General features: G+C 42.9%; 1 long non-coding RNA gene across 2 annotated transcripts; it reads right to left on the reverse strand.

The window, feature by feature from the left end:
* Positions 1 to 699: 699 nt before the first annotated feature.
* LOC309604765 lies at positions 700 to 26,742 on the reverse strand. 2 transcript variants are annotated; one of them, XR_014231035.1, is made up of 3 exons: positions 26,494 to 26,742; positions 17,530 to 17,687; positions 700 to 11,294 (listed from the first exon to the last, which is right to left on the reverse strand). It is a non-coding gene; the product is annotated as an uncharacterized lncRNA (long non-coding RNA). The 2 variants fall into 2 exon arrangements; XR_014231036.1 differs by having other exon boundaries at positions 17,530 to 17,692.
* Positions 26,743 to 26,951: the final 209 nt, after the last annotated feature.

A 26,951-nucleotide genomic window follows, 5' to 3' on the forward strand; every position in this document is an offset into this window, starting at 1 on the left:
GCAAATATTTTCTCCCAGTCGGTAGCTTGCCTGTCATTTGCTTAACAGTGTCTTTCACAGAGCAGGAGTTTTTATAATTTTAATGAAGTACAACTTTTTCTTTTACTGTGCTTTTTTTTTTTTTAAAGGCTGGCACGGTGGACTCCGTGTCCTTTACCAGGACTCGAGCTTTATTTATTTATTTATTTTTAATATTTATTTATTTATTTGGCTGCATCAGGTCTTAGGTGAGGCATGCAGGATCTTTTGTTGTGGCGTCTGGGCTTCCCTCTAGCTGTGGTGCGTGGGCTCCAGAGCACGTGGGCTCTGTAGTTGTGGCGCGTGGGCTTAGTTGGCGCATGGGCTTAGTTGCCCCGTGGCATGTGGGATCTTAGTTCCCCCACCAGGGATTGAACCTACGCCCCCTGCATTGGAAGGTGGATTCTTAACCACTGAACCACCAGGGAAGTCCCTACTGTGCTTTTTTATCTAAAAAGCCATTGCCAAGCCCAAGGAAGGTCAACTACATTTTCTCCTATGTTATCTACTGTGAGTTTCATAGTTTTGCATTTTAAATTTCAGCCTATGATCCATTTTGAGTTAATTTTTCTGAAAGGTTTAAGACCTGTGTCTAAAGGTTTAAGACACAGGTTTAAGACCTGTGTCTAAAGGTTTAAGGTTTAAGACACAGGTTTAAGACCTGTGTCTAAAGGTTTAAGACCTGTGTCTAAATTTAAGACCTGTGTCTAAACCTGTCCCGTTGTTCCAGCACCATTAGTTGAAAAGATGATCCTTTCCCCATTGAATTGTCTTTGTTCTTCTGTCAAAGATCAATTGACTGTCCTTGTGTGGATCTATTTCTGTGTTCTTTACTCTGTTCCATTGATCTGTTTGTCTATTCTTTTGCCAATACTACACGGTCTTGACTACTGTAGCTCACAGTAGGTTTTGAACTCAAATAGTGTCAATCCTCCAACTTTGTTCTTCCCCTTCAATATTGTGTTGGCTATTCTGGGTCTTTGCCTTTCCATACAAACTTTAAACTTTAGAATTTGTTTGTTGATTTCCACAAAATAACTTGCTGGGATTTTGACTGGGGTTGCACTGAGTCTATAGATCAACTTGGGAAGAACTGATACCTTTATACTATTGAGTTTTCCTATCATGTACATGTAGTATCTCTCCATTTATTTAGTTATTCTTTGATTTATTTTATCAGAGCTTTGTAGTTTCCTTCATATAGATCTTGTACATATTTAGATTTGTGCGGTTTTTTTTTTTTTTTTGGTGCTAAGGAAAGAGAATTATTTAAAAGTATTTTTAAAAGAAAATAAAATTAGAAAGCTTGGCTATTACAGAGAAGTAAAGTAAAAGAAAAACAATTAAGCTGCAATCCAAGGCATAATTGCAGTTACAAAATACCAAAAGAACAGAATACAGTTTGCTAAAAGGCATAAAAAACAAAAAAACAAAGTTTTCCTTTGAAACAAACATGCAGGAAACGAGGTGATATTTTACAAGGGAAGCCCAGGAGCACAGTTCAGTGCTGGAGAGCTTTCTACAGAGCAGAGCACACAGCTAGCAGGTCCCTTACCACTTGCCCTACACCATACCCTAAGGATGGCCCCAGGCCAGGCAAGCAGGAGATGGAGGGAAGAAAAGGCACAAGCTGGGCCCAACAAACCCCAGATCTCTCTTCCACTGGTCAGAAAGCCAAATCAAGGAACTTCGACATCACCTCTTCTGAGAAAGCACAGGCTCTCAGACAGACAATGGGGAAATGTCAATCCCCGTCCAAAATTAGACATCTCATCTCACACATAAGGGTAACTAGGACGAAAGAGATAACATTAGGGGCTTCCCTCGTGGCGCAGTGGTTGAGAATCCGCCTGCCAATGCAGGGGACATGGGTTCGAGCCCTGGTCTAGGAAGATCCCACATGCCGCGGAGCAACTAAGCCCACGTGTCACAACTACTGAGCCTGCACTCTAGAGCCCGTGAGCCACAAATACTGAGCCCGCGTGCCGCAACTACTGACGCCCGCGCGCCTAGAGCCCGTGCTCCACAATGATAAGCCCATGCACCGCAATGAAGAGTAGCCCCCGCTCGCTGCACCTAGAGAGAGCCCGCACGCAGCAGCGAAGACCCAACACAGCCAAAAATAAGTAAATAAAATAAATTAATTTATTTAAAAAAAAAGAGATAACATTAGCCAGATGTTGTTTATCAAGTACAAATGCCATAAAAACTTTCTCTTGGAGGGAAAAGTTTGTGTTGAAAAGCCGCTCGGTGGTAGAGATTGGGTTTCAGAGGACAAGAAAACAAATGAGACAAACTCCTCTGGGGAGAGATGAACAGAGATTCGGGGTGGAGGGATGCTAAGGGCAGAGGGGAGGAGAGAAATAGAAAGAAAACAACCGCGGAAGACCGAGCAGGTGTCATGGCATCAGAGGGACCAGGCTCTGGAACGGAATATCCGGTTCCACGGGGTTTGGGCCATTTCAAGGCTTTTGGGTGCTAGCACATGAATTGACCCCCTTTTTCATCTTCCCATCCCATCAGTTATGTCTGCTAAACCTAACTGTTTTGTGTGAAATCAAGATCTGGGAGGGGAAATCCAGAAATGGAGGCTGAATTCCACATCTGGCTCAGCACAGAGAAGAGAAAGACACCATAGGAGGTAAAATGGAAGTGATCTCAAAGGGTCCTTACAGAGGCAGTGATTCAAAGCTAGCCGTGACCACGGGAATATAAATTTCAGAGAACATGTGGACATTTTGGAGAAAATATAGGATATGACGATCAAATGCTCAACTAGGTCACATAAGAAACAAAAAAGGCACCTTTTTAAAAATGTTGACAACCAACGTTAATTGAGTGTTTATCGTATCTCAGTCTTTGTGTCAAGCAATTGACAAGCATTATCTCCTTTGACCTTATAATCCTATGAGGATAGCACTTTTATCTTTACTTGCAAGTAAGAAAATTGAGACTTAAAGAAAGTAATAACTTGCCCAAGGGCACTCAGTGAGGGAAAAGCCAGGATTTGAGCCCAGACTGCCTGCTAGGATGGTTGATAACTCTTTTCCTGTGTCCACTGGCAAGAATGACTCATAGCTAACTAAAAGGTCCTATGATTCACTGAAACTCTTCTTGTTGAGGTCACTAAACCATCTCCCTGTTGCAAAATCCACAGAGCTGACTTCCGAGTCACAAAAGAAGCAGAACCTAGTTTCTCTTTTTAAAAATGGCAATAGTTAATATTACTTGTGGACAAGCCAGATGCTTCTTCACCTTCCTTGGAACTTCATTTTTCTCTACAGCTCTTATCACCCTTTGACATTTTGTATTTAACTTGTTTATTGGTTTATTGTGTCTTCCCCAACTAGCTGTCCCTCATAGCAGAGATTTTGGTTCTATTTATTAGCCCTTGATAAATATTTGTTGAATAAGCCTTAATATCTATCCAAGAATATAACACTTTGGAGATGTGTTGGTAGTTTTTTAAAAAGTTAAATAAGCCTCTACCCTATGACTCAGCAATTCCACTCTTAGGAATTTACTTAAAAGAAATGAAAATATATGCCTCCCCCGCCCAAAAAAATGTCCTGTACAAGTGTTCATAACAACCTTATTCCTAACATTTAAAAACTGGAAACAACCCAGATGTCCATCGACAGGAGAATAGATAAGTAATTATGGTATTTCCTTTAAACGGAATAGTACTCAGCAATGAAAATGAACAAACTACTAATGCAAAAAGCAGTATGTATGAATCTCAAAAGCTTATGTTGTGTGAAAGAAGCCAGACACAAGAAAATAATGGAATATATTATTTCACTTTATATGACTTTAAAGAACAGGCAAAGCTAGTCTCTGGTGACAAATATCAGAGCAGTGCTCACCTGGGGTGCACCAGCACTGATGGGCTGGAGCCAGAGGGAGCTTCCTTGGCTTATGGAGGTATTTATTCTCAACCTGGCTTTGGGTAGTGGTCACAGGAATGGAAGCAACTGTGAAAACTTATCAAATGGATCACTTAGATGCATATGTGCATCTTACAGTATATAGAATACACCTCAATTTTTTAAAACTTATTTTTAAAATGTTAGCCATAAAGAGTTGAAGAATTGTTCTTTTCTCTCGGGAAGCAGTTGGACCTAGTGAAATTGAATCCCATCTACTGGCTGGAAAACCTCTTAGCCTCTGTTTACTCATATGTAATACAAAGAGTATAATGCTTGCCTGACAAAATTTCTGTCGGGATTAAATAAGATAAGGTACATAATATGCTCAGCATCTTAGTGTCTGGCACAAAATAAGTGTTCCAAAAATGTTAATTCTCTGTCTTGCTGTGAAAAATAAAAGACAATTCTTCATCTTGATTGCTTTGGTCCAACTAATGCAAGGTTTTGGCTATCTTTTTTTATCCCCACTGGCAATTTTCTGAACATCTCTCTGTTCTTTAGAGATGGAAAAATTCAGTCCATAAGACCACAAGTGCTTTTGACCTTGACACAAAGGAAAACTGGGTCAAACAGAATCGATTTAGATAATGGCAAGGTTAAAAGTCATTTCTGAAGTCTGTTCCCTAAACTTCAGATCTTCTTCTTTTTTTTTAAGCAGTGAATGATAGAAGCTGCTCATTGACAAAAGCCTTTAAAAACTGTCATTTTTATTCTCAAGGTAAATGTCTGCTAAAGATTTGAACTTGGTTGGTGCTATCATTTTACTACCGTAGAACATGAAACCAATTTTTGGTTGATTTTGCATTATTGACCTGTGTAATGATTTCTGTCACTCTGAAGTGGGAGCTGAGTTTGCTCCAGGGATCCTGTGTGATTGTCACGTCTTTGATGTGGCCCCCTTAATCATTTCCCCGAGGGGCATGGTGACACAGCCAGGTTAGCGGGATGGCAGCTCTACCTCAGGCCGTGAGATCAAGCCCCCTCTCCTGCAGGAACCACTAGTCTGGGTCCCCAGATCTGCCTTCTGCTTTCAGGTTTTCCTGGTGGTCTGGCATCACGGGATCTTACTGGAATTAAAGAATAGAGATGTGGGACCCTACTTTCTCTCCACGCCATCAGTGCCACATGGGGTATTGTATGGATTAAGGTGAATATCATGAAGCCTCCATGGCCTTGAAAAAGTTTTTCTTTCTAAGGCTTAGTTTCCTCTTCCATCAAATGAGGGTGATGATAGGTTGTCCTGAGGGTTGAATGAAGAAATGAAGCTAGCTCCTGGCACACTGCCTTTAGAGCAAGTGCTCAACAAGCAGCAGCTGACTTCATACAACCTTGCTCTCTCCCACTGAGAGTCCCCAGGCAGTATTTTCTCCCAGCTTCACTATCATGTTGGATGGTTGTCTCCCAGGAAGTTTTGCCCAGACACTTCTGAGTCCACTATATCAGGGAATCTCGTCTTTTCTTAGGTCTCATCTCCACTCAAAAGAGATGGAAACAGGGGTCCAATAGGATATGATGCTTAGAGAATTCTTCTGAAGTCCTGAAAATCCTCCTTCCCTCCGCTGACTCTGTTTCCTCATATAAACAGCACACACAGAACCACTTTTGACCTATCAGGTGGGCAGAGATGCAGGAACTAATAGGTCAACATTAGTAAAACCTCTGACATCGTCTGACAAAAATATTCTAAGATGGTATCTGCAAGGAGCTTCATGGTTTTCTGCTTTTGCACATTGGTTTCTTATTCCTTAAGTACGATGAGAGCCACAGAATGACGACCTCATGGCTGGAAGGTCCATAGAGGTCAGATGGTCCAGATGGTCTCTGGAGCCCTGACGGGGGGCCAAGGAAGGCCTTCAAGAAGGGGGCGTGGCCCTCTGAAACTGTACCTTTGTTATGTGCATGTTTTTGGAGAGAGGTCCATAGCTTTCATAAATCCTCAAGGATTCAGTGTCAAAACCCCCTGATTTTACACATGAGGAAGCTCAGGCCTGAAGAAAATGAGCGGGATCTTTCCAAACTAATTTAAAAGGGGTTTCGTCTAAAGGAAGTCAACTGTTACAAGGAGTTGGGGAACAACTGCCTTATTATTTCCGTATATTTTTGTCCATCTTTCAGGCAGGCCCTCTCAGAATCTAGTAAGTTTACCAAGAATCTCCAGAACCTCCCTGCCATCCATACGCTATTCTCGGCCGTGGAGAATACAGTCACCAGATTTAGCAAACACCAACAACAAACACACTAGCAACAAAACAAGAGGAAGCCTAGCTAAATTGGAATTTCACATCAACAATGAGAAATGTGTTAGGATAAGTACATCCCATTTCTGAAATCCACATATAACTGGGTAACCCTCTGTGGAAATGCCAAAGCCAAAGAGGCCGAAGCCCTGACCTGTAGCACATTTAGAGAACGTTCTCCTGTAGTTGCTAACTAAGAATAGGGTGGTCTGGGAGCAGAGACCGGGCCCGCAAACTGGCCTACAAGTCTTGGAGGACCCTAAGTGAAGCACATAAAATCCATGACCCACAGGTTAAGCAGTGATTCTCTAGGCTAAGGTGGGTGAGGGAAACCTCCCTAAACTGAGGAACACTGAAACTAGGGGGTCAAAAATACAGCCCCCTCCTGACCTAAAAGTAGTAAGAGGTGAAGTGGAGGGTCCCTCTCTCCTGCAGAGATCACCATAACCAGAGCTGGGGGTCACCCAGGACACAAGGCTGGTGTGGGTTCCCGTGACACCTCTCAGTAAATTCGGAGAGAGCTTCTTTCATAGGTAAAGACCTATAATTCCTAAGTTAGTTGTTTCTCAGTAATAATAATTATCAAAATAATGTCAACCTACATAGATTTTGTAAATTCAATTATTGCATATAAAATTATTGAAAATGGAAAACTGAGTCACAATTGATTAGAAACTCAAGTCAACAGACCATAAAATGATTACACTCAATATCTTGCTTTCATGGTGACATTTACTTGTCCCAATAACTTGTTTCCTGGAGAAATAGTTGCAAGATTTGCCTGCCTATCTTGTGACATTTTAGGCTTTGAGTCTTTTAAAATAAGCTTTAATTCTGAGAAATCATATTGGCAGAGTTAAATATATCCTGAAAGCTACGTAAGTATGCAGAAAGGCATCTGATAAGCTGTTGCTGCAAAAATATTAAAATATACTATCAGATGCCGTACTGGATTTTAGAAAGTAACCTGACGTTTTAGCTCTTCTTTTGTTGATATTCATCAATATCACATTGTTTATATATATCCAATCTATTTCTTTCATAAATTGCATAGTAGAGTACTCCATGGTCATTATCATTCTCAAATACATGGCATCTAAATTGCTGAGAAGGTCATGATACTCAGTATCATAAACCTATCTTTGAAAGATGGTACTGTTGTAACAAATATAGAAAAAAGAATTTTACTTTCAAATTAATTTTGGATTAAAGTTGGGATGATCATGGGATTTGGAGATTAAATGGGATTTCACTATACCTTTTCTAATATTTCTTGCATCAGTGTAGGAGATCTGTAAGTTGTTTAGTATCAATAATATATATTTTATAAATGCTACCTCTTTGAGGTAAAAATGTATTATATGCAGATGACATAATACTATATATAGAAAACCCTAAAGACTCCATATAAAAACCACTAGAACTGATAAATGAATTCAGCAAGGTAGCAGGATACAAGATTAACATTCAGAAATCAGTTGCATTTCTTTACACTGACAATGAAATATCAGAAAGGGAAAGTAAAAACACAATCTCTCTTAAAATCACATCCAAAAAAAATACTTAGGAATAAACCTGATCAGGGAGGTGAAAACCTCCTTATGCTGAGAACCATAAAACATTGATAAAGGAAATTGGCGATGATTCAAAGAATCATCTCATGCTCTTGGACTGGAAGAATTAATATTGTTAAAATAAGCATACTATCCAAAGCAATTCTACAGATTTAATGCTATCCCTTTCAAATTACCCATGACATTTTTCACAGAACTAGAACAAATAATCGTAAAATTTATATGGAACCATAAAAGACCCAGAAATGCCAAAGCAATCATGAGGGAAAAGAACAAAGCTGAGGCATAACCCTCCCAGACTTCAGACAATACTACAAAGCTACAGTAATCAAAACAGTGTGGTATTGGCACACAAACAGACATATGGATCAATGGAACAGAATAGAGAGCTCAGAAATAAACCCACACACCTATGGACAATTAATCTTCGACAAAAGAGGCAAGAATATACAATGGAGAAAAGACAGTCTGTTCAGCACGTGGTGCTGGGAAAGTTGGACAGCCGCATGTAAATCAATGAAGTTAGAATATACCCTCACACTATGCACAAAAACAGACTCAAAATGGTTTAAAGACTTAAAGCAAAAAGAAACAAATGGTACCTAATCAAACTTATAAGCTTTTGCACAGCAAAGGAAACCATAAACAAAACTAAAAGACAACTTACAGACTGGGAGAAAATATTTGCAAATGATGCAACTGACAAGGGCTTAATTTCCAAAATATACAAACAGCTCATACATCTCAATAACAACAACAACAAAAAAATCAAAAAATGGATGGAAAACCTAAACAGACATTTCTCCAAAGAAGATACACAGGTGGTCAACAGGCACATGAAATAAATGCTCAACACTGCTAATTATTAGAGAAATGAAAATCAAAACTACAATGAAGTACCACCTCACACCAGTCAGAATGGCCATCATCAAAAAGTCTACAAACAATAAATGCTGGAGAGGGTGTGGAGAAAAGGGAACCCTCCTACACTGTTGGTGGGAATGTAAGTTGGTGCAGCCCCTATGGAAAACAGTACGGAGTTTCCTCAAAAAACTAAAAGTAGAGTTGCCATATGATCCAGCAATCCCACTCCTGGGCATGTATCCAGACAAAACTATAAAACTATAATTCAAAAAGATACATGTTCATAGCAGCACTATTTACGATAGCCAAGACATGGAGGCAACCTAGATGTCCATGGACAGATGAATAGATAAAGAAGATGTGGTACATCAACACAATGGAATATTACTCAGCCATCAAAAAGAATGACATAATGCCATTTATAGCAACATGGATGGACCTAGAGATTATCATATTAAGTAAGGTAAGTCAAAGACAAATACCATACGATATCACTTATATGTGGAATCTAAAATATGACACAAATGAATTTATTTATGAAACAGAAACAGACTCACAGACATAAAAAACAAACTATGGTTACCAAAGGGGAAAGGGGGTGGAGGGATAAATTAGGAGTTTGGGATTATCAGATACACACCACTATACCATATAGCACAGAGGACTATATACAATATCTTGTAATAAAGCATAATGGAAAACAATATGGAATGGAAATGATATATATATATGATATATATATCCATACATATGTAATGGAAAAGATATATGTGTGTATGTGTGTGTGTGTGTGTGTGTGTGTGTGTGTATATATACATGAATCACTTTGCTGTACACCAGAAACTAAAACAACATTGTAAATCAACTATACTTCAATTTAAAAAAATAAAATATAAATACTGCCTCTTTGTTTTTCTTCAAAATATTTCTGAATCCCTGCAATGCTTTTGGGATTATTATGTACATGGAATTTTAGTTCCTATAACTCTTTGCTAATTATACTAATTTTTCTTCAAACACCATGCCAAATTAGTCCTGAACAAATACATTTAAAAGTAGATTTTTTAAAAGTACACCTTTGGCTGAAATCCAGAATTTATGTTTTTATTGGACATTGAGAATTTCTAACACAAAATTATATACAGCTTCTAGTTGACTTTTCATGGCATGCAGGCATCAGCTCAACTTTCCCACCACGTATCCAACACTATTTCAAATTTATGTTTGGTAAATGTGCGTTTCCTGCTAAGTTTAAAGAATGTGCAGGTGAGGTGTTGCGGCGCAAACAGAGTGAAAAGAGCTTCCCTCTGTGGGGCAGCCTGGCGTGGGGTCTCTGACCCACACGGGGCGGTTTGGGGTAGCAGCCTAGTGCACAGGGAAAAGAAGGAGTCCCCGTGGAGGGAAGCCGGGCTGGTCGTCAGAGTTTGAGCAGGCTGAGGAAGGTGTCCACGTGAGTGGGGGGCAGTGCAGCCCCGAGAACCTGAGCCAGCGCGAGGTGAGGAGGCCATCGGGCAGGGAAGATGCAAGACTAGTTATGAACAGGGGAACTGATCAAACCATGTTAGTATATTAGGGATAATGGGACCCAGGTTTCTTACATTTGGAGAAGGTGGTTACAAATATGGAAAGGGGAAAAGAACTAGAATTAAACCTGTATATTGAATTGGGATTGAAAGAACCGTAGGAAATCAAGTCCAAAATATATAGATATATAGAAGTAAATACAAATGGAAATGTGTTTATGTTTGCTCCAAAACACACATGTATGCATACACGTGTACACAGACATATTTACATGCATACATCTGTGTAGCACTGTTCAATAAATTGCTTGGAAACAATGACATCTCAATAGCAATGAGCACACCTAGGGTGCAGATCTTGGCTTCTAAATTGCTTTCTCCACTTAAAGGCACCAGGAGAAGTTAACTGATTCTAGGGCTGGGCAGGGAAAGTACAAACCTGGAACACCTTGCTGCGCTGAAGTGCTCAAAGAATGATGGGACATGTCAAAAGAACCCCAAAGTCAGCTTGAAGGGCCCCCCCTACTGGTCAGATTGGGGACAACATGAACATCAAGATAAATAATGGAGGTAACAGATTGTACTCCATTCAACAAATTGGAAAACGTGCATCCATACAAATACAAAAAATAAATAATAAATTAAATGCTTAAAGAGGAATGGGATACTTATATCATGTTAAAATACCACTCTACAAAATAATTCTGAATTCCAAAAGGGAAAAATGTAACTTTGCAGTGAAGACTGGCACACTCTACCTTAATCAAATGATCACAGGTAATATAGCCAGTAATGGGGCAAATCAAAATCCTACGCCACCTCCTAGGATGCAGGGAGAAAAGCACAGCATCACTACTCTGTTATTCCTGCCAAAGACACATAACCTGGATCCAATCTTGAGGAAACATCAGACAAACCCAAACCGAGGAACATTCTAGAACATAACTGGCCTGTAATCTTCAGAAGTGTCAAGGTCCTGAAAGTGAAGGAATGACCGAGGGCTGCTGCGGCCTGAAGGAGATGGAGACTGACAGCTCCCTGCATCGTGTCACGGTTATCAGGACAGGTGACAGAATGCACATGGGCTCTGTGCATGAAATGGTAGTGCTGTACCCAGGCGAATCTCCTCATTTTGATGCTGTGTGGTAGCTGTGGAGGAGAACATTCTCATTTGTAGGAAATACACACTAAAGTATTCAGGAGTGATGATACATCAAGATCATCAATGAACTCTCAAATGGTTTAGGGAAAATGCTCCTCATTATCTGAGTTTTTGTATCATTTCAAAATAAAAATTAATAACGTACAGAAGAAGGGAATGTCCCAGAATATGCTTTAAGTATCTTCCTTTAATCCACTGTGTTTTCCATGCACATTTGCAGCAAAGTTGTAGGCCTGGCTCAAATTATTTTTTACTAGATTCAGTCTTTGTGTTTGGTAGTATTTTAACTTAGAATTTATAAAATTTTAAAGTAATATGTAATAACATTTTAAAGTAATAAGTAAACGTAATTTAAAGTAATAATATATGTAACAAGTAGGCAATTTATATACCAACAAAATTTCCATATCATTGAAAGTAACTGCTATAGTACAATTAGTGGACCATTTTGTAGTAACTTCTAACTTATTTCTATGTAATACTTTGTGGCTTATTAATGACAAATGAATATTAGCTATTAAAAATGATTTGTGTCACAATAAAAATACTTACAGATTTAAACTGGGAACTCAAAATACCATTCTGTTTTTAGCAAACAATTCCAGAAGATATGAACAACGAATCAAATTCAAAGATTAAATTTAGCCAGTATCTAATATTAATGGTGTATTATTTTTCACTTGAAGATAGCCACAGTCAGTAAATGAATCAGAAAAGCAGCTCTTTGCCTAGAGCAGTTTATTTGAGAAATTGTTTGGGCAAAAAGATCTTTCCTTTACCAACTTGTTTTTATTTCATAATGAAAGCAGAACCATCTCCCACTTGACATTAGTTAATCCATTCTTTTTTTTTTTTTTTTTTTTTTATTTATTTTATTTATCTTTGGCTGTGTTGGGTCTTCGTCCCCGTGCGAGGGCCTTCCCCAGTTGCGGCAAGTGGGGGCCACTCTTCATCGCAGTGCACGGGCCTCTCACTATCGCGGCCTCTCTTGTTGCGGAGCACAGGCTCCAGATGCACAGGCTCAGTAATTGTGGCTCACGGGCCCAGTTGCTCCGCGGCACGTGGGATCCTCCCAGACCAGGGCTCGAACCCGTGTCCCGTGCACTGGCAGGCAGATTCTCAACCACTGCGCCACCAGGGAAGCCCAGTTAATCCATTCTTGACACTCAAATGTTCTGAACAACAACAACAAAAAGTAATCTGTTCCCCCATTATTTTCAACGGGAAAATTTACTATACATTATACGTCAACAGAAAATCCATAACCAACTTCCTAAGACAACTAAAACACAGTGAAATGCTTTCATGTAAGTAACAAACACACAAAGGGATATAAATGCTTTGAACACTGCTTCCTTATCACCCCACAATGAACATGGTGTTAACCAACACTTGCTCTGTATTCCTGTAGGTTTGCATGCAATTTTACATTTGCAATATAGCACAGCAAATTACAAACAGCGATAAATGGATCTACTAGAGAAAATGCTTACGATATATTAGGGCAATTTCCTGCAATGCAGCTCACCAAGTGAGGTAGACACTTGGAGCTGACAAAACTCGAGAAGCTGCTGCTGTAGATGCTCCTGGATGCTGATAAATCTTCAGAGGAGGTGGGTGACACTATATAGAGAAAAAATTGCCAGCGGAGCTCTGCTTATACTGTCAGCACTTATGTGTATAAATTTCTTTGTAGGGTGTTAAAGAGGCATGAGGCCATTTTTAAAGCAAGGCTTTCCGTCCTCTGGTCTCATGTTAAGAACAGGGATAGCACCACTCATGGAATTTTAAACCAGCAGCGTCCAGGGGCTTGGTCTCATGCTCCTCCAGGTCTTTGCCGTGGTCTTCCTCAAGCTCAGTGGTCAGTAATCCCGCAGCAGGAGATTTTTAGGAGCTTCCTGACATCTCTTTCACTATCTCTCCCATGCCTGCTGCCTCTGGAAGAGTGACAGCTCTGCCTGGGCACCCACCACCTCTTTAGAGCCTTTGAAATCAGTCACAAATTGCAGGGTTAATTTCTTCCATAACCGTGGACTGCCTGTAGGAAACCTTTTTTCTGTGCCTTGTCAATGATAGTGAAGGTTTCATCTGCAACCTGGACCAGGTTTGGGAATGTTTTCTATATAAACATCAGCAAAAGTCTTTGTATTGAGAAGTGCCCATGTTTTGCAAACGCTAGGCTCTATTGCAAGGCCAATACGTATGATATGCCTGGGTACGGACCCAGCTGGAAGGGGGCACTGTGTTTCCATCTTTCAGAAAATTGTTGTAACATACTGATTTTAATAAGAAATGAAGACGGTTTTATGCCCTCTACCAAAAAATTGTCATAATAAGCAATGAATTGCCCATCTTTGGAGTCAAAACTTAATAATATTTTTAAATTTTCAAAATACTGACGATATCTCTAATGTTAAGGGCATCCCCTCGGTGGTGGGAGCCGCTGGCACGCATAACCTGAACCATTTTACACGCAGCCAGCGGTCAGATTTGTCCATCAACTCACTCGGCATCGCATTAAAAGGGAGCTTTGCACATAATGCTGACAAGATGGTGGGACAAGGACCTCCTTGACTTTTTCAGGTATCCAGACATCTACCTAACCTACCGCATCCACTCATTGCCATGGTTACTGGAGAGTAAATCCCTTTTGTCTTCTTCTCCCCCGGGGGAGGGGGGAACAGCTGCCCAGTCCCGGGGGCTCCAGGGCCCTCACAGGGCTCTCCTCTCCACGGGAAGTTGCTGGGTCAGATTCTACAACCTGGTCAGTTCTGATGCTACATCTCTGTTTTCCTCTGTACCGTCAGCCCTCTGGGGGTGATCAGCTCTCTGCTAACCTCGTTATCATGTGCTATGTTTCTGCTTCCTCCTCCCAAGAAAGTAATGCGTTCTCCCTAAGGGTTGGTTTGTCAGTTTCTTTTTGTTGGAAGGAGGCCACAAACATGGACTTTGATATTGGGAGCACTAACGGCTAAAAGAATTTTGTGATGATGTTGATTTTAAGTGAAATATGTTTTTCAAGCTTTGAGTTGGCGAGTCAGGGAGGAGAGGGCTGGTCCTAGAGCTGCAGCTTCGAGACTCGGATGAATGCTGCATCACGGACAGGCAGGCCCGGAACTGACTGGCTTCCCTCTTTATTCACCGTCAGTGTGTTTCTTTAAAAAGCAAGCTCTTTTTCCACTTTCCATATTAATCCTGGGATTTAATGGTAAAAATCGAAGTGCCCTACCTCTCTTTTGAAAAGTGTTCTCCCACGTGAGGTTTGAAAGATAGTCTAGTATGGAGCAGGAAGAAAATATTAGAAGTTTTATTTGTATTTAATTTTCATGTCATCCTTTTAAATGTTTATCTTTTGTATACCATTTATAATGCACATAGTAATTTAGTGCAGCAGTGTAAGTTTATAACTTGTAAATAAGTATGCATACACAAATAAATATGCTTACATTGCTGGTATGTTCTCAAAAAAAAAAAACACTTTTTTTGAGAACAAAAGGCGTGCAGTCACGAACATTTGGAGACCTCTGCTCTGTAGACCCAGTCTACAGACGTCTTCCCCAGTCCTGGCTCCCGTGTCCATTCTGTGAGCCCCTTTGCCGCCACATCTGCTCCCTGAAATCCACCCCTTTCTGCATCCAGACCTCACCCCCAACTCAGGCAGTCACGGCCAGGGTGTGGGGAAAAGGGTGGCCCCAGGAGCTTGCTGTCTCCCCTCTGCCCCGATCAGCAGCCCCGTGTACTGAACAGCTAGTGTAGCCCATGTGTGCCAACACAGGCTCTGGAATCAAAGTGGGTGCAGATCCAGCCGTCTCCCTGGTAGTGACGTGATCTGGGGAGAGTCGTGGAACTTCTCCCAGGACTTGGTACTCATCCTTAATCTGGAGATGAGAATAGCGTCACTGCCAGCGGGCTGCGGTGAGGGTGCTGAGAGAGTAGCTCAGGTGCACAGCAGCACCTGGTGCGTCGTATTGCTATTACAGTTATTATTATTCATAATAACAAAACATAATTTGGGATGACTTTAAAGCAAAGTCTCTTTGCCTGGATATCCAAGATGAACCTGTTTTAGGATAAATTCTGCTCTACTAGGAAGAATGATTCAGCCAGCTGTCAGTGGGTTTCTTCTGGATCCTTTCTGAATTTTTCAGGATTCCCCCTGGAAAAAAAGCTCTCAAGGAAGACAAAGTGGAGAATGGCTCTCTCTTCAAAGGCTGTGGGGCAATGGTTAATTTTGCCAGTTACTAGTGCCTTAGACATAGAAGATGCTCAATGAATCCTGCTATAGATTGAATGCTTGTGTCCCCGCCAGAATTCCTATGTTGAAACCTAATGCCCAAGGTGATGGTGTTGGGAGGCGGGGCCTTTGGGAGGTGCTTATGTCACGAGGGTGGAGCCTGCCTGAAAAGGATTAGTGCCTTCATAAAAGAGACCCCAGGGAGATCCCTCACCCCTTCCACCACGTGAGGGTACAGTGAGAAGATGGGCACTATGAACCAGGAAGCAGGCCCTCAGACAGACATGAAATTGGCTGGTGCCTTGATCTTGCACTTCCCAGCCTCCAGAATTGTGAGAAATAGATGTTTGTTGTTTAACCTACTCAATCTACAGTAATTTTTGTTATAGCAACCTGAGCTAAGATAAAGCTTGTCTCTTATACCTAAAAATAACACAAATTGTAACAATAATTTTAAAAAGGCACATTGTGGCCAACGACATATAACTAACATCATCCCTCCTCTATGAAGCCAAGAGCTTAATTAGGTTTGGATGGCTGAATAGAGTATGACTAAAAACAGACACCACCGAGATGTCTAAGTGCTTAATTCCTCTTCCTGCTGATTTTCTGCTAGAACAAAAGAAAAGCCCCAGGTCTCTGTTGCCACTGAACAGAGAGTGGCCAAATCCCAAATTAGGAAGTCTCAGGGTCTGTTTTGACTGCAGATGTGTGGAATTACAGGGAAGCTCTATTGTTCGTTCCAAAGAATGTTTCACTGCAAGGCTGTAAATACATCTCAGTCTATCAACTAAGGGGCACAAAAAATATGATTTTACTTCTTTTTAAATGTGTAAATTTCTTTTTTGAATCCAGTTTTGCCGGTTGTCATGGGCTCAGTTGTGTCCCCACAATTTCATATGTTGAAGCCTTAACCCCCAGGACCTCAAAATATGACCATATTTGGAGAGAGGGCCTTTAAAGAGGTGATTAATGTAAAATGGAGTCATTAGGGTGGGCCCTGATCCAATATGATGAGATTCGGACACAGACGATACAGTCCAAAGGACAACCATTTGATGATACAGGGAGAGGATGGCCACGGACCAGCCGAGGAGAGCACCTCAGAAGAAATCTATACTACTGACACCTTGATCTTGGACTTCCAGCCTCCAGAGCTGTGAGAAAGTAAATGTCTAAGCCATCCAGTCTGTGGTACTTTGTTACGGCAGCCAGAGCAAACGAATACAGCTGTGTTTCAGAAATGGTCTCTTTCAATTTGAGGAGTCCCCCTTTTTACCCTAAAGTTTTGCTTCAGTATGGGGGAGCTTGTGTTATGCTACTGTGTCAGGGCAGGAGGTTCATGACGTTTACCCCACTGGGCCTTCGAGACACTGCACAGGTGTTCCCACGGCTGGCTACATAATTTGCAGGCCCAGTGCAACATGAAAATGTTGGGGTCTTTGCTCAGAAGCATGAACAAAGCATTGTTAAAGGTACTAAAACAGAAAGCTCCTGTCCTCCATGGTCTCTCCTTGTTGTGGATGGTAGTTTTTATTTGTTATTTAATGTCAATATAAGTAAATAATTTAATTATTCACACGAATTTTAGCACTCATCTTTATATTGGACAATGTCAGTTTTAAATAATTTGTATGGGGACTCACAATTCCTATTTCACAGCTGGTAGGTGCACAAGTATCTTGAACAGTGGAAATCCTGCACAAGCCTAGCTCATTCCACTTGACACACACATCTGTTACCAACCCTCCTACCCATCATCTTACTGTTGAATAAGGAACAGCTGAACAGTTCAGGAACAGGAGGCTGCTTTTCTTTCCCTTTCCTTCTGTGTCACTGTTTTCAGCTTTAGTGGTCGGTTAACAGAGAAATAACGTGAGTGAGAAAGGTGCTTGGTTGTTCGCAAAAGGCCATTGCCCTCTTTCTGTGTTTAAAGCAAGCTCTGGTTTGCGGGGAAAGGGTGCGTGGTCATCGACTTGAGTGCTTACCTTGTACTCACTTTGAGTGTCAATGAGCATAGCATGTCCACTTCAATGCTGTGCTCACAGGCAGGGCGACCGCTCTATGCAAACGAGAAGGTAAGAAACCATGGACATGCACATGGGCCGTCTCCTCTGCTCACGTACGTGCTCCGTTGTCCCATCCACTTCCCTCACAAAACACAAGTTCAAAAATAAAATTACTAAGAACTTCAAGGGACAGCAGAGCATTAAATCAACCGTGGTGCCCTTCTGGGGGTGGAGCCTTTTGGAGGCGGGCCCTTCTGGGGGTGGAGCCTTTTGGAGGTGGGTCCTTCTGGGGGTGGAGCCTTTTGGAGGCGGGTCCTTCTGGGGGTGGAGCCTTTTGGAGGCGGGCCCTTCTGGGGGTGGAGCCTTTTGAAGGCGGGCCCTTCTGGGGGTGGAGCCTTTTGGAGGCGGGCCCTTCTGGGGGTGGAGCCTTTTGGAGGTGGGTCCTTCTGGGGGTGGAGCCTTTTGGAGGTGGGTCCTTCTGGGGGTGGAGCCTTTTAGAGGCGGGTCCTTCTGGGGGTGGAGCCTTTTGGAGGTGGGCCCTTCTGGGGGTGGGGGGTTCTGGGAGCAGGGCCTTTTGGAGGCAGGGCCCTGTGCAACTGCAAGTGTTGACCACCGTGAAGTCCACCCTGCCTCTCTCTCCATTGCCCCTCCCCAAGGACCTTCAGGCTTTGGACACTAGAGTCAAAACTAAAGAAATATGTCCAATGCTTTACTGCTGCGGTGGGTTGGTGTTTTTTCAATACTAATTGACTCTCTTTACTCAGTATTTTCAGCCCCCTCCCAATCCCCAGGCTTTCCCCTATAACGTGGTGCAAGGCTGGCCTTTCTATTGGGTCGGACCATTTGGTGAATCACCTTCTTCCATTGCTCAGGAGGGTAGTGCTGCATCTCAAGCTAAATATCAATATACATATTAAATGTATTTCTGTGTTAATTTACATATATACACATTTCTATATTTACATATATAAAATTCAAATATTATTTGAAATATGATTTGCCCACTATTTTGGTAAGATGGAATGCACTGCATTCAAGAGATTTTCCTCAATTCCATGATAACAATTCAACATTGTCTTAATTAGTCCTCACACATTTCCCACCTTTCAGGTGTTACAATCAAGGTTCAGTGAAGTCCAACACTTGCCTAACGTTATTCGCTCTGTACGTGGCCTCTTGCCTCAGCCTAGAAGCCCAAATGGGTGCTTCGGCCAAGTCTCTGGCCAGGGAGACAAAACCAGAAGATGAAGGGAGGAGAAGTCTTGATTGGTGTTTCTTCTTGGGCCAAACAAAGGGCCCTTAGCAAGAGCCCTGTTGGCCCTGGCTGGGCAGAAGCCTGAGAGCAGAGGTCTCAGCTGCAGAGGGTGGAGGCATTCCTGGGAAATGCTCAGGTCAGCAGAAAGCACTGGCTTCTCCTTCCTGCCAGTGTCCTAGGCGCCCTCCCACCTGATACTGTCACTTGTCACATGTCTGCCCACCTGTCACTATTCCCCTTATAACAGCATGTTCAGGAAAGAGCCTGAGAAATACACTCAAACTGCAGAATCACAACATATGGGGTAACATGTTGACCCACCCTGGCAGCTTTTGATTATTACGAGGGGCCACGTGATCTTAGGGCAAACTGATGTATTTCAAGAATCAGCAAAATGACGCCAAGAGTAACATAAGGGCTAGTGATCGTTACTGGTCCAGAAATACCTCTGGGAGTCCTTCTGAACATTCTCCCCTGCCCCGCGCCCCCCGTCATTCCTCCTTGTCGCCAAGTGAATGCTATTTAGGTCTTCTGAAAGAAATATGGACGACATAGTACACTGTGTGTGACCCCTGCAGCGTAATTCATCTCTGAACAACAATTAATACTGATGGTTTGAAGGACGGATACTTTCCTGGGCAGAGGAAGGAGCTGAGCAGAACATACGAGGCAGCCCTGCCACCCTGCATACAAATAATTGACGCCAGCAGTCACCCCTCATGCACGGCCACTGTGGTTTAGGTACTGCTGCTTTTGTCCCCAGACGGAAGTGGAGTCGGAGCAGGTCACAGCCAAACAGAATTCAGCCCGGAATTGGACGGTCGGAGTTCTCATTCTGACTCCCTCATAGATTACTCGTATGGCCGTGGAAAATCACCTCTCTAAGCATCAGTTTTGTCATCCATAGTTACAATATTTTCACAAGAAATTTTAAGATCTACCCTCTTGGCAACTTTCAAATATACAATATAGTGTTATTAATTATAGTCACCATGCTGCACAGCACATCCCCAGAACCAAACCTGAGACATTACCAGTTCAGTAATCCAGACAGCACCTGACCCTGAAAAGCCAGTTTACACTTTGAGTTGTGTCAGCGTCCGCTATAGGTTTGTGAATTTAGGAACGTGGAGAAATGCTCTCTTCCAGGGAGCATTTCTCCCTGTTTCTTAGCATATCTGAGTTTCTACGACTAAGTGCTTCACTATCTTGGGTTAAACAACAACCTCTCACTGCAGTTTCTTCTTTAAAAGCAAATGAGTTTTAGGGATGGTGTTCATATCAGATCTCTTTCTTTGGTCAGAGAACAAGTTGGGGGGGGGTGGGTTGGGTGTGCTAAAAGAGGGGAAAATGTCTCCAGAGGAGAAGGGAAAGGAACTAGACAAAAGTACAAAATTGTGGGAAGGGCTTTGGACTCAGCCCTGACTCCATAAACTATACCGTTTTCTAAGAATGTGAAAAGCTAACTTCCAATTTGTATTTTACTTTTCTTTTCTCTAAATGTCTCATATGTTCACTTGTGGAAAAAAATTTATTTCAAACCCTGGGAATAAAAGGTAGGTGGAGACACTGATCAGAGTTGTTTGTGATGCTTTGCAGGGGTCTAGTTGCCTTAGATTATTTTGTGGAAATATTAATGATCTAAACCACTCAGAAGAGAAAAACATTCCTGTGATTAAAAAGCCATTTACCCAACCCCTTTTTAATGTCCCTTAATCTTTCCCCAAATTCTCACTTGATGGATTCCAGGTCTGTCATTAAAATCACGCTCTTGTGCTGTCACCCTCCATCACACACACCTGGCAAAATCCCACCTGGGTAAAACCCAACAGTCTGTCAACCCCGTGTCTCTTCCTGGCAGCTGAACGTAGTTGGAGAAAAATACAACCATGCTGGCAGGTTTCACAGTAAATTCTCGACCACAAATCCAACAGTATATCTCTAGTCGACTGAGTCCCCGCGCCCCTAGAGAACTATTTCACACCTTCTTTCCTCAAACCCCTAACCGTGGGATCCTCAACTCTGGCCGCACCTTTGAATCACCTGGAAGCCTGTAAAAAGCACCAGTGCCCAGGTCCCATCTCCAGAAAATCTGATTTAATTGTGTAGATAGAACAGGGGGCCTTGCTATGAATGTGATTTTTTTTTAAAGGAATTCCTTTTATTTTTATTTATTTATTTATTTATTTAGTTTTGGCTGTGTTGGGTCTTCGTTTCTGTGCGAGGGCTTTCTCTAGTTGCGGCAAGCGGGGGCCACTCTTCATCGCGGTGCGCGGGCCCGTCACTGTCGCGGCCTCTCCCGTTGCGGAGCACAGGCTCCAGTCGCGCAGGCTCAGTAATTGTGGCTCACAGGGCTAGTTGCTCCGCGGCATGTGGGATCTTCCCAGACCAGGGCTCGAACCCGTGTCCCCTGCATTGGCAGGCAGATTCTCAACCACTGCGCCAGCAGGGAAGCCCTATGAATGTGATTTTAAGACTCTCCAGGTGACTCTGGTGTACAGCCAAGATTGAGGACCAACCCCTTCCTCAGACACAGCTGATCACCCTTCTGATGACTGCCCTGAGAAAATCCAATCAGTAAGGGAAAAACACCCCCAGACTCTCACCAAATCTACCTGCATGGGGCCTTCACTCCCTTCTGAGAGAAGACCAACCCCTCCGCTTCTGCATTCCAGCCCATCACCATTGGAGCAACCAAGGGCTTCGTTTAGCCACTGCTCCCTCTCTCTCCAGCATCTCCCTTGTATCCTTTCTACTGAATCATGTCCACAACTTTTCAAACTTCTCTTGATTTTAAGAAGTCGCTTCTCCAATCCCAAACCCACCTTTGCCACCTCCCTTTTCTCTCCTCTCTTTGCAGCAAAATTCCTCAAACTTTGTCTTTACTCAATCCCCAAATTTCTTCTCTCATTTTCTGAAATCCACTCCCATCACAGTTTCACCCCCTCGTTGTCAAACCCAGTGATTAATTCTCAGCCCTCATCATACTAGATCCCTCGGCAGCATTTGACAGTTACACCTTCTTCAGAATACACGCTTAGCCTCTAAAACTTTGCTTTGTCTCAGGTTTTTGAATTCTCAGTCTCCTTTGGTTTCTTCTCATTTCCCTCACGTCTAAATATGAGTGTGTGGGAGATTGGGATTGACACATATACACTATTGATACTATGTATAAAATAGATAACTAATGAGAACATACTGTATACCACAGGGAACTCTACTTGATGCACTTGTGGTGACCTGAATGGGAAGGAAGTCCAAAAGGGAGGGGATAAATGCATGTGTATGGCTGATTCATTTTGCTGTGCAGTAGAAACTAACACTACATTGTAAAGCAGCTATACTCCAATAAAAATTAATTTTAAAAAATAATAAAATACAAAAAATGCAAAACTTAAATAAATAAATATGAGTGTGCTCCTCAGACCTCCTAATCCTTGGGTGATCTTGTCCACTAGCTACCATCGACCTACTGACGACGCCCACATTTCTAGCTCCAGTCCAAGCCTGAGCCTTGAATTCCAGATTCCTCTCTTCAACTGCCTGCTTTCCAGATCCACTTAGATGTGTTAGATCCAACACGTTCAAAACCAAGTTCTTATTCTTTCCCTCCAATCCTGCTGCTCTTGCAGTAGCTCAAGTAAAAAACTATGGAATCATTCTTGACTCGTCTCTTTCACTGTCTGCTTGTAACTCTTCTGTAAAAGCTGTGGGTTCTACCTCCAAAATATATTCTCAGCCTGAGCAGTTCTCATCACCTCCATCACTACCACTCTGTTCCATAACACCCTTCTTCTACATCTTGGACTGCTGCAGTGGTATCCTAACTGGTCTTCCGGATTCCATCTTTGCTCTGCTCCTGTTTATTTTCCACTCAGCAGCTAGAGCGATCCACTTAAAATACAAGTCAGATCTTGTTACTTCTCTGCTTTCAGCTCGCCAGTGGCTCCCCATTTCACTCAAAATCCAGTCTTACAAGATTTAACAGCCAACCTTCTCTGCAGTTTCATCTCCTACACTTCCCTCAGCGCTCTCTGCCTCAGCTGCACCAGACTCCTTAGTGCTCACTGAGTACAGCTAGTGTGCACACACCTCGGGGACTTTGCACTTGTGTCCTCTTCCTGAATGCACTGGACTTGCTCTCTCAAGGATCTGCCCCAGTGTCTTCTACCAGAGCAATGTCCACCACCACCACACACACACACACACCCCCCATTATCACCACCACCACAATCACCATGATCTCTGCCCCTCTACTTTTTACCCCTTATCAACAACTGATGTATTACATATTTATTTATTTGTTTCTCTTCTCCCCCTCTACTTGAATGTAAGTGCTATAAAAACAGATTTTTTTTTTCTGATTTATTCTCAGTGCTTATAAGAGAGCTTGGCCCATCGTAGGTACTCAGTACATTTTTGATGAATTAGTGAATGAATCAGTCAATCAAGCAAGCAAGCAATGGAAATGTCAGGGCATCTCAATCCCAGAAGGGGATTTTTTCCCCATAGTTTCCTATAGTGTTACCCTGTCTCATTCTTTCTCTGCCTCTTTGGGTTGACTCCTAGATAAATTCCTCATATAAAATCATTTTGAGCAAGGTTAATCCTTAGGTCCCTATGTCAGATATGACCCCAAAAGTCACACCTTGCCACGTACACTTGCTTTCAACCTCCTCCCCCTACATACTGGCCATGGTTCGGCAGCTGTGGCTCTTCCTTCCTCTCGGTTCCAGGAGCTCCTTTTCATCTCTAGCCCCCTCCTTTTGGGTGATGAAGGCCATGTGGGGAGAGGCAGCAGCTGCCCGACCCCGTCTCTGCCTTCTCTGCCCACGGTGACCCAGCAACACATAGACTTCCCAAGCCTGACTTGGCCTGTGCAGTCTGGGGCTGGCCAGGCCAGTCTCTGGTGCATTTCCATTCCCTGCAGCAGCTTGGCCATTTGCAAAATAAAAATGGTAAAAGTACCGACAGGAAGAAATATACACCATATTTTATTATTCTAAGATACCCACTTTTTTTTTTCTCTCTCTCACATTTCACATCTCAAACATCAGGAATCATCTTGTAGTTGGTGGTGGGCAAGTGGGAACTCCTACGTAGCCTGAGCCTGTGTCAGCAAGGTTACGATTCCAGGGCACACCTGGCTGTCTATTCCCCTCGGTACTTTAGGCTGAGGACCTTTTGATGACCAATTAAAGAAGGAAAATACAGCTGGTTATTGTATGAAAACCTTGGATAAGACAAACAAACAAATACCAGCATTAAGCCATGCAGAACAGAGGGCAGCAACTTGGATGACCTCAGGGCACTTCTATAAGAAGTGTGGTGTGACAGAGGCTCTGGGTGGCTCAGAGGAACATACCGTGAGGAAAACCTGGGCCTTGAAAACTCTCAGTGAGAAAGTAAATAAGACTAGTGAGATGAAGTTTTAGGAAAAGGCTGACCAATTATTTTAACGTATTTTTATGTGCTCATTAGAGTGCTACATGATAAAAATCTGTATCTGTATTTAGATTCGATAATATAAATAATTATCAAAGAGGTGTTTTTGATATGTTTAAATTTAAATTATTAGGGAAAAGAAAACACTGTATCATAGTTTAAATGGTAGCATTTTTTCTTTCGTGGTGATACATATAACAAAAGTGTACTATACCATGAAAGGAGGCCTAGACTCAATGAAATACAGCTACTAGCCCCAGGTACATAAAAGTACGAACGCCTGGTTTAACAAAACCTAAGGAATCTCCTACACAGGTGAATTGCTTTTGCTACCTGGAGCTCTTTGAGAAGACTATAAACCAAAAGCTCAATATTAACCTAAAATTACTTCATTATATTACAAAGTTATATTATTTGAAAGATGTTTTCAAATGACTCAAAATTAAAAGATCTTAGTGTAACACTGGTTCTGTAATTATCCTCACAAATATGTTACTTATAAAAGTTAATGATGTAGAATCATCATGGTAGCATCAAGTAGGAAGTTGCCAGGCAGATGGGAAAGTTTTTTTGCCCTTCGTTTTCCAATTGTTTTCTTCCTTCCCTCTCTTCCCTCCACAATGAGAAGCAGCCACTGTCTTTAAAGGTTGGAATATTTTTACTTTTCTAGGTTTTTACTTTACTGGGTTAAACAAGGTAACATGCTAAACATTGATTCTAAACAGGAATAGTCATCTAATTTTTATTTGACAAGCTTTGGGGTAACAATTTGATTTTCCAGTCTTTTGTGACCAAATAATCCTCTTCCCATCGTTACATGCTGTGTGAGCTACAAGCACTTTGAGCTCAGGAATGCACAAAGGCCCCGCATTTCCTTGGGATTAGTACCATACAAATGCAAATTAAGGACAGTGGAAGGCTGTGTCCATCCTTGTGACTCTCACTGCTCTGTTTTGTGCTTCCTAGGGGTAGCAAAGCAATCCATTGTTTTAAAAACACACACTTGCCTTAGCTGCTGACTCTTTCATTGGCTACCTGAAGAAGAGAAGGAGGAATTCTTTCCTATAGAATCCACCCCTCTGGATCCTATTCAATTATTTTTAATAGGTAACATGAAATCTTACAGGAGTCTTACACAATTTCTAATTGCAGGATTTGTACTCGAGGTATGGAGTCTTATTTTGCTCCTTGCATCTTCGGTCTATGCTTCACATGACCCTTTGTGGTAAGCCTGAGGACCTGTACATACCCTCTTCAAACTCTTTGGCTGGTTGGCACAGTATATAGATATGTTGGAAATCAGTTCTTTTCTGTGGCATAATTCTTCCAAGGGAGTTGAAATGCTTTACAAACACTTCTCATTTATCAGTCAATCCATATAGCAAGCCATGTTATGCGAATCTCTTCCTTCTTATACGTTATCCTTCGGTGATTTTCATGAAGTTCTGCCTGTACAGTGGCTCTGGTTTGGGAGGAGGAAACATGGGGGCTGGGAAGAGAGGTCAGGAACAGAAATTGCCTGCCTGACAGAATTGACCTCAGTTGATGGCAGAATGGTCCCCACATCTTTATCCTTTATGCCTGCTTAGAAATAGCAACATGCCTTTCCATTTTGTGTAATTATTTAGCTAATACCCAGTAGGATTTGTAAGCCCTCACATTGCTGTAGATTTATTTTATTTCAGAGTGATAGTGACTTTATGACCCAATTAACATCAATGTGACTTATTGCACTACTTGTGGGAGGGAGAGGGGGCGCAAGAAGACAAGACAGACGGATCCTATCTACCACCATCAACAGGATGACCGCCACACACTCCTGTCCATGGAAGAGGGGCAGTTGGAACCTTTCTGTTCTATTTATCAGAGCCCTGAAGCCCGGGTGATCGTGCTATATTTTAACAGACGAGTGTGTCAAATGTCTGAGGGAAGGAGATACTGAAAGAGCGGTGTTAGAGTAATCAATATTTTGGTGGTACTGAATATGTTGAATTTAAAAGATGTCAAACGTCAAAGACGATGACGAATGACTACCTAACTGCAGATGCCGCCACCCTCAAATTACAAGGGTAAGGAAGGGAGACTGACCCCAGAAATGGACCGGTGAGGCCGGCTCCTAATCGCAGCAAGGTTCCCGGAAGCCGGACAGCCCTTGTATTTATAGGAGCAAGCGGCGCAGGCCGCCGTGACCCACGGGCAGCCGCAGCGCAGAAGCAGCCGGGGAATTGTGACCCTCCGCCTACCTGGAGCGTTTCCGCAGCGCCTGATTCAGAACCACCGGGGCGGACAGCTCCCCGGCGCCGGGCGCAGGGCGCCGATTGCGGAAGGGAACGTGAGCGCGGAGGGTCCGCGCACCGTCAGCGGGCTCGGGCGGCGGAAGAGCACACTGCGTCCCCCTCACACCCACTTGGTTCCTCCCTTTCCCCCGAGGGTCAGCAAGGGACCTGCGGTGGCCGTCCCGGCCGCGCGTCCCGACAGGCGAGAGGACCGGCCGGAGCCGCCACCGCCCCCTGCCCGCCCCCCAGGCCCCTCGCCTCGCCCGCTCGCCTCGCCTCGCCCCGCCCCGGTGGGGGCGGACGGGGGCGTTCCCGGCGCAGGGCCTGCCCAGCCCCTCCCTCCCGGCCCAGGTCTGGCTCCCCATTGGCCGGCAGGCTGGAGGCGCGAGGAGGCGGGGTCCGCCTCTGGCGGCTCGCGCCCGGGA

Source organism: Balaenoptera borealis, assembly GCF_965194805.1.
Source record: "Balaenoptera borealis genome assembly, chromosome: 10".
Taxonomy (NCBI): domain Eukaryota; kingdom Metazoa; phylum Chordata; class Mammalia; order Artiodactyla; family Balaenopteridae; genus Balaenoptera; species Balaenoptera borealis.